This window comes from Lepisma saccharinum, chromosome 2 (genome assembly GCF_977018435.1).
Source record: "Lepisma saccharinum chromosome 2, izLepSacc3.1, whole genome shotgun sequence".
NCBI lineage: Eukaryota > Metazoa > Arthropoda > Insecta > Zygentoma > Lepismatidae > Lepisma > Lepisma saccharinum.
The window spans coordinates 161,011,020-161,026,780 of record NC_139230.1 but is presented as its reverse complement, the minus strand read 5'-3'; positions in this window follow the sequence as shown (position 1 = coordinate 161,026,780).

Genomic DNA, 15,761 nt, shown 5'->3' with positions numbered 1-15,761 from the left:
TTACTGTATTTGGAACATTATTTTTGTTTCTCTTAAGATTTCAGGGAGGTGCCAGATCGAGATCAATAGCAAAATCAAATTTGAGAGAAGCAACATCTATTTGTGTGCCTCTGAGAACTGTCGGCATCTCTGTATCTACTGGAAGTGCAAATATTATAACATTTTTTAACAAAATAATTGCATGACGTATTAACATAAGGAAATAGATGTACAGTCGCGGACACTTCTGCGTTGTAACAATATCATTGAATTTAAAATAAATCATTACAACCCAGAAGTGTCCGTGACTGTACATATTACCACGATCGGTTAATCTATCCTCCTTTTTTATGTGCTCCCTAGAAACACAAACACTTGATCAAGGAGTCTCGAGTTCGATGCCCGGTTTAGGTAGAAGTGATTCGGATTCCACTATAAACTGTAGTCCAGTCCCGATTAGCTTTTACTGCACATAAAGTGGACTTAAAACACCAACTCAATAAATCATTCAAATCAACTCTATTTCGTACTCATTCAAGGCATTAGTTGTGTAAATATAATATGCAGTAACTTAGTATGCAGAAAATCCTTCAAAACCCTTATTGTCTAAAGATAGCAACTAACCTAAGTAGAAATCGACAAGGTCTTGATAAACATCTGTGCCTCAGATTTACATACAGCTCTAACACTTGTAAGTTTCGTTCAAAGTGCAACTTGTCATGACGTCAATTTGAGAATGTTCCATCCAAACTCGACGATGGCTTCTAAAAACACACAGTAGTTCGGATTTCACTTTAATCTGGATGTCAACTACAGATTAACCTATCTGAGCATAAATTGGACATGGGACAATCTCTGCAAATTATCGATTAAATGTCACTTTCTAGGTTTTATCTCTATTTCTTTTTTTTGGAAGCCTCTCTTACGCAACTTTTATTACAACACTGCTAACTCTAATTATTATTCTCCAAATAATTTAAGTTTTTCTGCTCATTCACCACCTCAGTATATAGCGCAAAATCTCAGGAATCGAGGGCGAAGTTTCATGAACGCCGGCTCTTCTTGATATGTAAGATGATACCTTGAATTCTGCAAGAAAGCTTCGAGATCGGTCTCTGTTACATATTCATTCAGATTCATTCAAGAATTTGAAAGTCAAGTTGAAAATTCGAAATAGGGAAATGGAAAACTTTGTTGCTTCCATGTTTAAACATAGTTTGAGAGTCTACTGACTTTCCTTTGACTCGGTTTACATTATGCAGTCTTATCGCAAAGTGAAGGAGCATTAACTTGCACTCGTGAACATACAGCAGAATTCTGAAGACTTAAGGTACTCTTTTTACAGTGCAACTGCAATATACGAAGAAAATATTCTTATTTTTATTTTTATTTTTAACAACGCAATATTGGGGTGTAAGGGGTGACCTTCCACGTAGGCGCCCAAAAGTCAACCTCACTTCCACGTAGTGCACCCTGGACTAAAGACTAACGAGGCTCTGGCGACTGGCACTATGGCCAGTATAATTTTGTGTGTGTTGTCCTGTTTGTTGTCCTTGTGTGTGCTGAGTGACCGTTAACGGCCTCAGCTTTTAACAGAAGTCAGAACATTTTAACATTTTTAGTTATGCAACGCTAGAGTTGTTATTTGTAATGATAAGGGGCTGGCCCCCGTAATGTGACGGGAGCAAAATAGCCTAAGTGCTGACGCTCCCAAAATTTTAAATTCAAAATCAAATCAAAACAACGCAATATTACTTGCTGAAATCGGAATGGACATTTCCACTTTAACATGAAAAACGTTTTAAATCCATTCATTTTACAGATAATGACACAAACATGAGATGTGCAAAATATTTCCACGATATTTGTTTCGGTTCTCGAGAAACACGCCTTCAAACACCGCTGAAATTCACCTCCTACGTCACGGATTTGAAAACGTCCTCTCCACAGACAGGAGGTCCTCTGACGTCATCACTTAGAAATGCGTGCAGGCGGAGCTTCTGCTCGTCCCGTCAACTTAGCATGAGCCGCGGAAGCGACAGAAAATTCACTTATTACCGTGTAAAACAAGTATCTTACAACTTCCAGTGTAAAAATCTGTGCTCCATTTCTTGGAGATGAATTATGCCCTAGCAGTATAGTAGTATTTACTATAATTCAGCCACTCGGTAGGGAGTTTTCCTATTAGGGTGACAAAGCAAACCTTGTAACAGTCCATGGCTGAACACGTGAACAGCCTTGTTCATTGCGAATACATAGGTTAGTTCTGACTGGCAAGAACTTAATGTTATAGGAATGCCTTTTCTGGAATTACAATTATTTTCGTCATAATATTTTCTTCACAAATTTTAAGATAATACTTTTAGAACACACTGGTTTACACGCCAATTTCTGCAATATAAGAGGTGATACGGTATAAATAGGTACGGTGAGTTTTTAAATTTCCTGCAGTAAATGACAGTTTTCTTCAGTTAATATATATTGCAATTTTTTGTATTTAGCCTACTTTTATTTCGCTTTTCCGTTCACTTTGTTTAACCGCAACGATGAGAACGCATGGTTAATTTATTATGTATCATCACATTTCTTCCCACTTTTGGCTAATCGCTACAATGAAGTTGAATAACTACAAGCAGTATTCGAAGTCGGGGTGCAGGAGTACCACCCCCCCTCCCACACACACACACACTCTACCACCAACTGCACAATCTAAGTATCACCCAACCTGCCACGATAAGAGACGAACTTTTTCTTCTGTCCCATCTCATTTCGAAATCATTCACTTGTCCCATCTCCTTTTATGAGACGAGACGGAACATGCCTCGTCTCGTGAACAACACTAACATTAACAATAGAAGCATCCTCCTAGCTGTCCCCAAAGTCTCGAGCAAACATCCTCCCATGTAACAATTTCCAGTTCAGTGAAATGTCACTCACAAGGAAACAGTCATGCCCAGGTCGAGTCAAACCTGGAACATGCGACTTCCTCAGATAAATCATGAATTTTGTGTATAATAATTACAACGCCAGTTCATTCCTGGGAATTCTGAATCTGCGGTTTGGTTTGGATATATAAGCAAGATAATATTTAGTTTTGGAGGGCTGTACCGTCGAAACGAGGAGTCTCTCAAAAAAAAAAAAAAGTTTTTTTTTGTATTTATAATGATAAGCGTTTGCATACGTTGTTAATTCTATATTTTTCTAGACTTGAGACGAGAACGAGAATTGCCCTCCCAAACCGAGACGGATGTTTATAAATTGAGACGAGACTGTCAATGAGACATTTACAAATAAACACGAGACAGACATTTACAACTCTCAACGAGAACGAGACCAAGGCTGCCATGTCTCGTCTCGATAGGATCCTTAGTGGTGAAGTTGTGAACCAACCAATTAATGCGTTCGGGGTAACGAGATGAGGAGGCTTTTTTTCGCAGTACAAAATTCAAAATAATTATATAGTACCATTTCAGTATGGGATATTGTTATACACATGGGCGTATATATAGTTCACGGTGGGGAGGGATGAATCAACTTTTGGTATGATTAGGGTTGCTTTATTTCGTAAGTGGAAATCCAAGACGCTGCTGGCCGGAAGCTTGTTGGGGAGCAGGGGGGAGAGGAAGGGGTGCTGGACCCGACAAAGTTGTGTGTATGTAGTCACACTACTTATTAGTATTGATACTTTTCTGTTCATCTTGTGTCACTACGTTTTTAAGAACCAAATTTCTTTAATATGATTCGAGGGGGAACCCATCCGGAACTGGACGCTCGAAGCAGACGACAAACGAGCTCTCCCTAAGGAGTGACGTAGTAACATGGCGGCGGCGTGTTTTCAGCGCAACGCTAGCCTCGCAACTTTGGAAGTCTCGTTTCTGCCTTAATCTGGACGCAGAGAAACGCGAGAACTTGCAGGGGTCATTTTTCCAGGGTGTAGTTTTTAAAATTGTTGTAAAAAAAATTGAGTGGAAATGTCCATTGTAACGACATTGATTCGTTTATTTACCACGAGATGATCGAAATCAACATAATGTGCAAACGTTTGTTAAAGAAACAACTTCTGTACTGGGAATGTAATCAGAAACCCTTGAATGCCGAACTCCTATTCTAAAATCAAAATTGGAATCCATCAATTCTTCATCTGGATGAGTAATTAGACAAAGATGCAACATAGACTCGGGTATTTGTTCAAGTTTCCTCCACGTAATGAACATGAGGAAACTGTGAATAATGAGACGATAAATTGTAGCGAATGGCCGTAAATGGAAATAAATTTCACAAGATCCGATATTGATTGCTTTTTAAGATATTGGAGCCTGAGTATGACTTCACTCCAGGCACATAATACGGAGAAAAGATCATCAACAATAATAAATATTGAAAAAGACTATTGCAAGAAAATAACAGAAGTTATTTTAAAATTCAATCATTAATTCAAGATTAACATTGAGAGGAGCACTTTATAAATAATGAAAAACAAAGCAAGTAGCAAAAACTATTATAAAACCTGAAGCTGTGTAGGCCCATCACAAACAAGTACAAGACGTACTGCAAGAACTCACAGAACATCACGCTAGCCCTGGTTTCAGAGCATTGCTATTCTTTAAGCTTGATAGTTAAAACTAGCACTTTTGCATTACACCGTACCATGAGGGTACTAGAGCGTGTGGAGGAGGGCCCCACACATTCTCGATCATTATGAAGCTTATGTGTATGTGTTCACCACGATTTTTCTGGAGCCTTTACCCACTGGTACCCATTGATTAGAGGCTCTGTCATCACAAGAACCATGAAATCCCGCTCTTCCATAGTCCGGTTAAGCCCCTGCAATGGGCCCAGCACGTTGAATACAATGACTATGTTTCATTTATCTCCATGGCATATGAATATCATTACAACTACTTTATAACGTATCCTCATTATCTTCAAAGTAATTTTGCTCGTTAGATTTATTACAGAAATAAATGTGTCAGTGGTATTGTAAAGATCAAACAACAAGTTTCACAATATAATGCATATTTCTCTGAATCTCAATACACGAATCCTACATGTTCTTATAAAACCAAGTTGTAAGTAATATACTGTTTTGTTGCTGCACAGCTTATTTTTCACTTTAAACTTCTTCAGTTCGTTTACACAGTGTCTTTCAATCGTTACTCTGGTACTTCAATGCTACTTCTGATTTCTTTTTTTAGATAACCTTCGTTCTTTGTTCCTTGTTTGCACGAATTTTTATATTTTATCCTTCACACACCAGTTTGTCTTGTTTTATGAAGACCTGCTATTCAAAATGCCAAGATAGATCGCCATATGCCCTTGACTCCAATTACTGTTTTCTTGCCCTGTCTATCAGAGTCCCTCCAGTAATCGTGGCCGAGTGACTTTAGCTCTTGTCTGGTCTTATGGCGGGCGGTCTACATGCTGACAAGGGAAGTGGGAGCGAGGAATACGCCGCAGACCAGCCAGACAACAGCGGTGGCGCCGAGAATCACGACGTCGCGGGAGAAGGTGCTGCGCGCAGCTCGTTCTACAAGCTGATGTGTTTCTCATCGCGCTCGATTGGTCGTTTCCCCGCTCCCCACTTCCCTTGTCAGCATGTAGGCCGCCCGCCGTTAGACCAGACAAGAATTATAATAGCGTAACATGCTACGAAGGCAAATGTTTTAGTTTCGAATTCTGGGTAAGGTATGAACATTTCACTGAGTTTCTTCCTTCATCAATTTCATTGTCGTGAATGACCTACAGGAGTATAAGAGCTACGTAACATATACTAAATACAAAACATACAAAGGTGTGTCAGCTGTATGGATAAATGGTATGATTTTTCTGTGCATTTCAACACTTTGAAGGCAGAGAAAATTCAACACAGTCATCAGTACACAGTCCAGATCTGTTCTTGCATTCGAATTTGTGATTCAGTGTTTTTGTTTTTTCATTCTCTTTATCGCGATTAAGAGGTCCAGGTCCCTGTTCAGGAACATATTAATTAGGGGCAACAAAATGGTCCTATCTTGATGCGCCTCGTTCCGCTTACTCTATTTTCACTTCACTATCCTGTCTTTCCACTTACCAGCGATGCTTACCGAGCATACAGCATATGTTATGCCGTTAATCCGGTTCTGATTGAACTAAAGAGAAGTTGCATGCTTTGGAACGACCACATAACTATGCTTTCCGATGTGTGAACAATGAATTCTCCATACGTTGTTTAAATATGTATATTAATCACAGATGCACTGTTTTGTGTGTACTACTCAATATTCTCTCTGCTGCCGGAGTGAGCTATATGACAAATGGAGTATTTCAGTACATGAAAATACCGAAATTTGTTTTCGACTAAGATACAAAATATTTGAACAGTCTTTGTGTTCCACGCTGGTAGGAAATTAATATTTAGCTATGTTCTTTTTCTGGTTGCCCAAATGCCTTGAACGTGGCAACAGAGCAGAGCGTCTTATAGGCAAGCAGTAGGGAATACATTTTCGTATTTTGATGTGTTAAATATATGCATATATTATGTGAAGCAAAAATGCGATCAGTAGATCAATATAAAAAATACAACTTACAAAACAGGGAAAATACCATAGTTCCAACAGTTATGAATAGGGCTAGGATTTTGATGACCTTAAAATGGCCAAAAAGTGACCTTTAAAAATGCATTTATGACCTAATACATGCAAGAAAATGCCCTATAAACTTAGAAAAATGACCTAAAAATTCTGAAAGATTTGTAGAACAAATTTATAAACTACCAAGAGAAATTCAAATTACAAATTAACGTTACAGTATCTATCATATGTTCATTGCGTATGGTAGTATAAGTAAGAAAGTTCACTTTTTGTCATCTTTTACACTTTAAGTAATGAGTTGCAGTACACAACGAAAATCATATACAAATGTTCAAAAGTGAATGATTGTCGGTTGTCGGACAAGATAATTGAATTGTTACACAACAGCTTGAATCAACAACGCTGCACGCTGTTTGTTTCTTCAAACACAGTAGTAGTTCAGAACTGCGCTGAAGGCAATGAGACAGGAGTCGGGAACCTCTCTCTTTCAAAGGGTTACATTTACACGTAAAATGCCCCTTCTTTCACCAAAATGTAGAGAAATGCATAAGATGACTTTTAAAATGCCGAAAAATGACTTTAACTGTTTAAAAAGTTTACAAAATGACCTTTACTCCAAAATGGGTAAAAAAATGCAAAAAAAAAAAATGCCCTAACAAAGGCATCTCAATTTATACACTTACATATAAAACACGTTCCTATCTACTTATGCAACGTTTCTGCCTTACCAAAAAAAAAAGATGCATTTGCATCAAAATCCTAGCCCTAGTTATGAATATTGGTGTATTTTTTGTACTTGTAGATCTGATAGTAATTATTCTGTTTATCTTACTAATAAGGTAACGAATTCGCAAAATCCTCAACTATTTCACAGAAAAGAGTATGTACGTGCATGGGATTAACATTTTTACACTGACCTAAGGTTACATCCAGGCCTCCTCGATGGTGCAGTGGTAGCGTCGTTGCCTTGTAATCAAGGGGTCCCGGGTTCGATACCCGGTGGAGGCACATAGTTGTTCGGATCCCACTTTAAACTGTAGGTCCAGTCCCAATTAGCCTTACTGTGCATGAAGTGGACTTAAAACACCAACTCAAATCTAAGGTTACATCCACTTTAAATTTGGCTCTCACAATTAACATAAAGAAGTAGATCAAGTTGCCTTTGTTCGTATGCACAGATAAGCTAATCGGAAATTAACCTACAGTTTAAAGTGTGATCCGAACCAATGTGTGCCTCCACGGATAAAGAAGTAGAAAAGTGACGTTAAATAACAAACAAACAAAATGCAATAATAAGGTAAAAGGTAAATTTCCCTGTGCATATAGTACCGTGCCATGAAGGCACATTTTAGGGGATGTGGAGGTAGGGCCCCACACATTCTCAATCTCGGCCATTTTGAAGGCAATGTGATCAGCACCACACTCCAGTCGCCTTTATCCTCCCCCCCCCCCGCGTTACTCCAGGTACCCATTTATTTTAGGCTGGGTGAGTCCCGGAGCTGCTTTATGCGGGGACAAGGGCAGATAAATTCCAATCTTCGATCTCCCACTCCGGGAATCGAACCCGGGTCTCCCGCGGGGCAATCAGACGCGTGGCACAACCGAGGCTACAACTGCAATACTACTACTACTACTACTACTACTACTAATAATAATAATATTCATTTAAGTGATGAGCACGATTTGACAACCAGTTACATCACAATGTCAAAATATGTGATAGAAAGTTACAAAATTGAATATGTAATTATAAAATAATACAATGAATCCTACACATCATCATAAGTTCATATTGTAGCTTTCTGCAAGTTAAGCAACCTTTGCCCTTTTTGAAACATGTTAGAATTGAGATGTTCCTCTGGGAATCTTATAAGATTAGACCTATTATAACTTGATTTGTATGTAATCCTTGATATGTTCCTTCTCGTGAAATTAAAGGTACCTGTATTGGATTAAATGGAGTAATCCCCCTTGGTGGTCACTATCTATTCTGTACAAATAATAATGATAATAATATGAGTAATATTAACAAGAATACTAGGATCATGCGAGTTTTTACCTTTGTCACCCAATAAATCGAAAGTAATCAGAGACTATATCCAGAACAGTTGTATGCAGTGATATTGCTAAAAAAATATACACCTGAGATCACCCACCGCGGTCGAAACCAAGTCTCCTGTGCTTGGACCATCTCAGATCTTGTTATCCTGTAGTAATGAAGTTTCGAGGCTGTACTGCATGGAAGAGAGGTTGACACTTGAATACCTTATGCCTTGAATGTCAACATCGCCAAGGGAATCTTACTACTTTATGTGTATGTGTCCAGAGAGAGAAAGAGGTGTGCATGTGCGAGTGTATTAAAATTTAGATGACCCGCATTGGAAATATGGAAAAATTTTCTTCGGAGTGCTTCCAGAAAATCTTTTCTTCCAACCTCTTTCGTGTCTGCTGGGGACAAGAAGTCACCAGAAGAGGATCAGTTACAGACGAAAGGCGGTTGATGGGAAGGCTTATCTTGCATACCAAAGTGAACCATGCCTCGGTGGCAGATATTCTCCACCCTGTCTTGCATCATTGTCACTGTCAGTATCTAGATCACGATCGTATTGAATTTGAGAAATGTAATAGACAAAAAAAATCAAGAGAAAACAGGCTTCATCGCGGGGGAATAAATTGTCCAGTTCTGAATATCTAACTTCATGCACGAGTCAGTCCAAAGAGCGTTAAAGTAATTTTTAAAGCACATTTACTGCCACAATATTAGTAATGTGATAGTAGTTCATTTGTGCAGTTCCATAGGCGCACGCAGAAAGTTTATAAAGGCAGAGGTTCAGCTATCGAAAAAGCACTTAGAATGCTTTCCTACTATGGGTAGGAAAATGGAGCGAAAAAATAATTATGTCTTCAAGAAAACTGAGTCCAACACAACACTTTCGGCGTGCCTATGGCAGTTACTTTACTCTGAACACTGCTCTCAAATATGAGGGCTTAAACATTTGCATTTAATTCCAACTGGCAAGCAACGATATCATATCCCGCATGATGTAAATATATTTAATTTTAATATTTAATATATTTAATTTTAATATTTAATACATTTAATTTAATTTCATATTTTTCTTACCAGCACTCCAGGAACATCTGGTCTGCAATAATCAACCACACGGTATGTAGGACAGAAAGTTGGATTCGTTCAGCGTGTAAAAAGTGAAGTTCTTATCTTATAATTTAACTTCAACAGGATAGAAAAGTGTCTGAAAAATAACACAGACAGCAGATTTTAAAGGAACTGTTGTGCATGCTTACAATAACTAGGTAAGTAAGTAATAAACTATCCAAGAAAAATAATTACTGTAATACCCACAGGTGCGTTTTACCTATATTTTGGAGCAAGACCGCACATGGCGGCAGAGGAAGGGGGGGGGGGTATCGAGTGGAGAGACCGAAGCAGTACACATTGCTGCGATGGCTGCTAACAAGAGTCGCTTTCCCCGCTCCACGCAGTCCCATTGCCTCTCACATGTTCATTGGTGGAGCCGTCTGGCAGAAACTTGTTTTCGTTCGCTTGCTCTAGAGATGACCGGGACAGAGTATAGGTAAAATTTGGATTGCAAAGAAAAACATATCATTTTCACCAAATCGTATTTGTCCTTATTCTAGGTAACAAAATCTCAACATTACTCCCTCAGGTTTCGCTCATTACGGAAAGTTCCATGTGAAGTCACACAAGTTCAAAAGAGAAAAAAAATGTTCGAATTCAAGTTCATTGTGCTTATGTTTGCTTTCATGCTGAAACACGTGCATATTTGCTATGCCTTGCCTTTATATAGTTGGGACAACATATACTCATACACGGGACATGAATAGATTACTATCCTTTCTGCCTTCAAAAACAGTATTTTTTGTATAGTTATTTTGCCATTTGCAAATGATACATACTCTTTAAAGTCCAGCAAAATATAGTGAAAGGAGGAAAAAGCCAGCCTGCACCCTCTTGAAAAATCACCGTACTTAAGGAAGTTACAAGGTCGACACAGGCGGATCGCATCTGTCAAGTGTCAACGGTATTCGGAATCTCAGGGGTTGCCTAAGGAACTGCTCTGCTCTCTCCACGATCGATGACAACAGTGTAGCCCTAACTGGCTGCAGAAGACAACTACCCATGTCTTTTACTTCACCCAATAATAAGTTTGTGGACGCAGTTGTTTATGTTTCGGTTTTTATATTTTGTGTGGTGCTGTGACGTATTGATGTTGAAACAGTGTATCAGCGATTTTGCCTTTATATATATACATACACACACACACACACACACACACACACCCACACACACCCACACACACACACACACATATATATATATATATATATATATATATATATATATATATATATATATATATATATACAAATATATATAGGAAAAGTACGCGCTATCAGAGGCACAAAAGTCTCTATAAACATGTGTCCCCAAATGAACTGTTTGCGAGATAATTGGGACTGTGTGAATGTATTGTTAGTTGATATAGTTGAAAGCGACGAGACAGCATCGCATTAAATTGTATATTTACACATCATTTTTCCTATTTATTGTTTTATTTTTTTCTTTATACTCAAGAAAATCAATTCGAAATGTTTCACTGTTCGGATGGTGGTTTCGGGGAATACTCCCGGAAGAAGAATGGTTGCTTGTAAAAAGGAATGCATTTTTTTCTGCTCGTTTTAATAATTACAACTTTAGTTTCCACTCTTACAGCATTATGTAAAACTTAGTTGAAGAGTTCGCTTCCAGGCATAATTTTACTTTTGTGCCCTAATTTTGTACTTTTAATTCCCATTTTAGTCGCCTAATACTTAGTTTTTCTAGCTTATAATTCCTAGGTATAATAATGAGTGGTCGGTGCATTGAGTCCTGTCCAAATTTTTATCGTTGTTTCTAAATAGTAATAGGTCCCGAAATACCATCACCATTGGATCAACATCCAGAATGTGGGTGCTCACCGGATGTATTGTGTAATCTCTCGCGCCAATTTTATGAACGCAAAAAATTGGCATCTGCACACATTTATAGAAACAATGACTTTCTGTTGCAATTTTCTTCCATAGCTGACTATAGCTCTTGTGATGTCTTACGCGGGCGTTCTACATGCTGGCAAGGGAAGTGGAGAGCGGGGAAGCGACCAATCCAGAGATATAGGAAACACTGCAGCTAATAAAACGAGGTGCGCGTAGTACTTACTCCCGCCACGTTGTAACTCTCGGTGCCACCGCTGTTGTCTGATTTGTCTGCTGCGTATTCCTCGCTCCCCACTTCCCTTGCCAGCATGTAGAGCGCCCGCCGTAAGAGTAGACAAGAGCTATAGTCTCGAATAAAGCGTCAGGGACTCGATTTTTTCCATTCCATGATTTAACCGCAGAACGTTGCCCAGGGACTATACTGCCAAGATGCATGCATTGGACTTGGAAGGAATAAATGCAGTTTTTCCGAGCTCTTGTGCTGATCACTTGCCAGCAAGGCACACACAGATACTCGAGTCGACACACTATACTCTATCCCGGTGAGGGCCTCCCCGATGGCGCAGTGGCAGCGTCGTCGCCTTGTAATCAAGGGGTCCCGGGTTCGATACCCGGTGGAGGCACATAGTGGTTCGGATTCCACTTTAAACTGTAGGTCTAGTCCCGATTAGCCTTACTGTGCATAAAGTGGACTTAAAACACCAGTAGTTATGTTCCCGGATATAGTCCGATAAATCAATTGATTGGAAAAGATCGATGAAAGATCAATTGATGATAAAGGGCAGTGGACAAGCAAGCATTGTTTGTATTTTGGTGGAAGGCCAGAAATGGGCGGGGTTTGAGATATGTGGATGGGTTTTGATTGGTTTGTGGGGTATGGGGAGATGGTGGCGTGGGCTGGTGAGTGAGAGTGTTGCCCGAGAAAGGTGAAAGGTTACAGATGAGAGTTTGAAATGACGAAATCAGGATGTGAGTGTGGGACTGTTGGGTGATATGGAAGTGGGGTAGAACAAAGGAGGTATTGTGGACGGTGTAAAGGTTGGAGATAAAGTTCGTTGTATGTTTCCGGGAAATGTTTGTGCGTGTTTATCAATAGTGGTGTCATTGTATGTGTGGTCGGTATAGGGTAACGACCGTATAGGGTAACGACCGATGGAGGGAGAAGTGAAAAAGGAAAAAGTTGTGGAGAAACAGGGAGTAAATAAAGTAAATAGAAAAAAAGTACAATTTGCGGAAGGGGATAGTGTGTATAGTATTCCGGGGTGGGAAGAGGATAGGAGGGGTACGTGGGCGTTGGACGCTTTGCGCGAGAGGATGCGCAGAGAAAATAGGTGCGTGATAAGCAAGGAGGATGAGGTATATAAGGACAATTGATCTGTTTATGTTTACATCACAGTGAGCACCCTGTGTGGCCATCGTCGTCTTCCAGAGACTACCTTTTGGAGCCAGTTTCGAATAGATAATATCAGTGATCTAACAGGTATATCATAGTAAGTATATGATGGTAGATTATTACGTTGCAATGTTTTGATTGATTGATCGATTGATTGATTGATCGATTGGTTTAGTGTTTGAAGGCCTTTTATGCACAGTATTAACTTTAAAGTAGAATCCGAACATTGATTGATTGATTTAATGTTTTAAGTCCACTTTATGCACAGTAAGGTTAATACCGGGTTCGAACCCGGGGCCTTGATTACAAGGCAACGACCCAACAACTGCGCCAAGATTAGTACGTTGTTGTAATGTTTTAATTGATTGATCGATTGATTGATCGATTTAGTGTTTTAAGTCCGCTTTATGCACAGTAAGGTTAATCGGGAGTGGACCTACAGTTTAAAGTGGAATCAGAATCACTATGTGCCTCCACCGGGTATCGAACCCGGGGACCCTTGATTACAAGGCAACGACGTTACCACTGCTGTAATGTTTTGATTGATTGATCGATTGATTAATTGGTTTAGTGTTGTAAGTCTGCTTTATGCACAGTAAGGTTAATCGGGAGTGGACCTACAGTTTAAAGTGGAATCCGAATCACTATGTGCCTCCACCGTGTATCGAACCCGGGGACCCTTGATTACAAGGCAACGACGCTACCACTGCGCCAAAATTATTACGTTGCTGTAATGTTTTGATTGATTGATCGATTGATTGATTGATTGATTGATTGGTTTAGTGTTGTAAGTCCGCTTTATGCACAGTAAGGTTAATCTGGAGTGGACCTACAGTTTAAAGTAGAATCCGAATCACTATGTGTCTCCACCGGGTATCGAACCCCGGGACCGTTGATTACAAGGCAACGACGCTACCACTGCGCCAAAATTATTACGTTGCTGTAATGTTTTCATTGATTAATCGATTTATTGATTGGTTTAGTGATGTAAGTCCGCTTTATACACAGTAAATGTTAATCGTGACTGGACCTACGGTTTAAAGTAGAATCCGAACATTGATTGACTGATTTAATGTTTTAAGTCCACTTTATGCACAGTAAGGTTAATCGGGACTAACCCTACAGTTTAAAGAGGATCCGAATCACTATGTGCCTCCACCGGGTATCGAACCCGAGGTCTCTTGATTACAAGGCAACAACGTTATCACTGCGTCATCGAAGAGACCATCTGTAATGTTAATGCAAGAATTAGTGGATTATTGTTACAACACATTACTACGAGATGATGTAAGAGGTATATCTTTTTTATTTCTAGTCTTCATAAAGTAGAAGAACAGTTTACGAGAACTTTGACCTCACCTCACCGTGAATTCCCGGATATCATCGAGGAGACCAACACATCAGAAGTTGAAGACGTGTAAAGGTAAAAGGTGTGAAAAAATATTACCTATATTTATTGATTAGGCTATAAATCATCATCCTCTTTATCGGTGATATCTATAATGGGAGGCGTAGCAGGAGGAGACGGTGGCGCAGCAGCAGGAGAAGGTGGCGCAGCAACAGGAGACATCTCATATAACAGGAAGGTTTCGAAAAGGGCCAGCTTCCGGTTGTTCTAAAACAAAAATGTATAACTGTAATCAAGGTGTACGTGCGATATATCTAACATATTTTCTTTATATTTTCAGATATGGCATCCCTACCATTTGAATTTAATGTATTGCATGGGAATCTTAAAGATACAGAACATTCCGGGGAACGAAGGAATCTGTGGAGCAAGGTCCAAGCTCGCCAAGTGGAGAGACAGATCGCATGTTACATAGATTTCTGCGAGGAGAACGGGTTAGCAGAGAACCTGATGAAGAACCTGGAGGAGGTCTGTCGTGATATGGAAGTCCAAATCGACACGCTCACTAAAATGTTTAGTTACATATCAGAAAAAAAGAACACGTCCCCAGTATTTGGGGATTTTTTGGAAAATGTAAAACAGGCACAGTATGTGCCATCTCATTTATCCCTTCGTGTATGTTTCGAAATGATGGAAGTTTTCAAAAATATTAGAAAACAAAAAACGGAGGAGACAAAAAAGAACGATGAAAAGGAGATGGAGAGTAAAATGTCAGAACTTCTAAAGAAAAGAAAATTGGACAAATAAATACTAACACCACTAATACACTAACACTTTTGTCCGATTTTCGTTTGTCTACACCCGAAAAATTAAATGAGAAAGTGTATAAATGATTTAGTAAATGAAATGTATATATTTTAAAATATAAGTAGATGGATATGAAATGTTTATAATAAAATATATTCAGAAAATATGTTATTTTTATATTAATATGAAATACCAGTATGTTGGTTACGTTTTTCTCATAATACATTGGTGACATAGCTGTTTTATAATCAGAGTTCCGGATCTACTATTCCATAAAAATGGTTCGAATCCGATTTTACTATGGTGACATGTCTCATAATTAAAGTCCCGGGTTTGACACCTGGTAAAAATACACAGCAATTGGAACTCTTAATTTTGATTGGTTGTTTAAAGTCCACTTTATGTACAGTAAGGCTAATCGGGACTGGACCTACAGTTTAAAGTGGAATCCGAAATGTGTCTCCACCGGGAATCGAATCCGGGACCCTTGATTACAAAAGGTAAAAATACACAGCAATTGGAACTCTTAATTTTGATTGGTTGTTTAAAGTCCACTTTATGTACAGTAAGGCTAATCGGGACTGAACCTACAGTTTAAAGTGGAATCCGAAATGTGTTTCCACCGGGAATCGAATCCGGGACCCTTAAT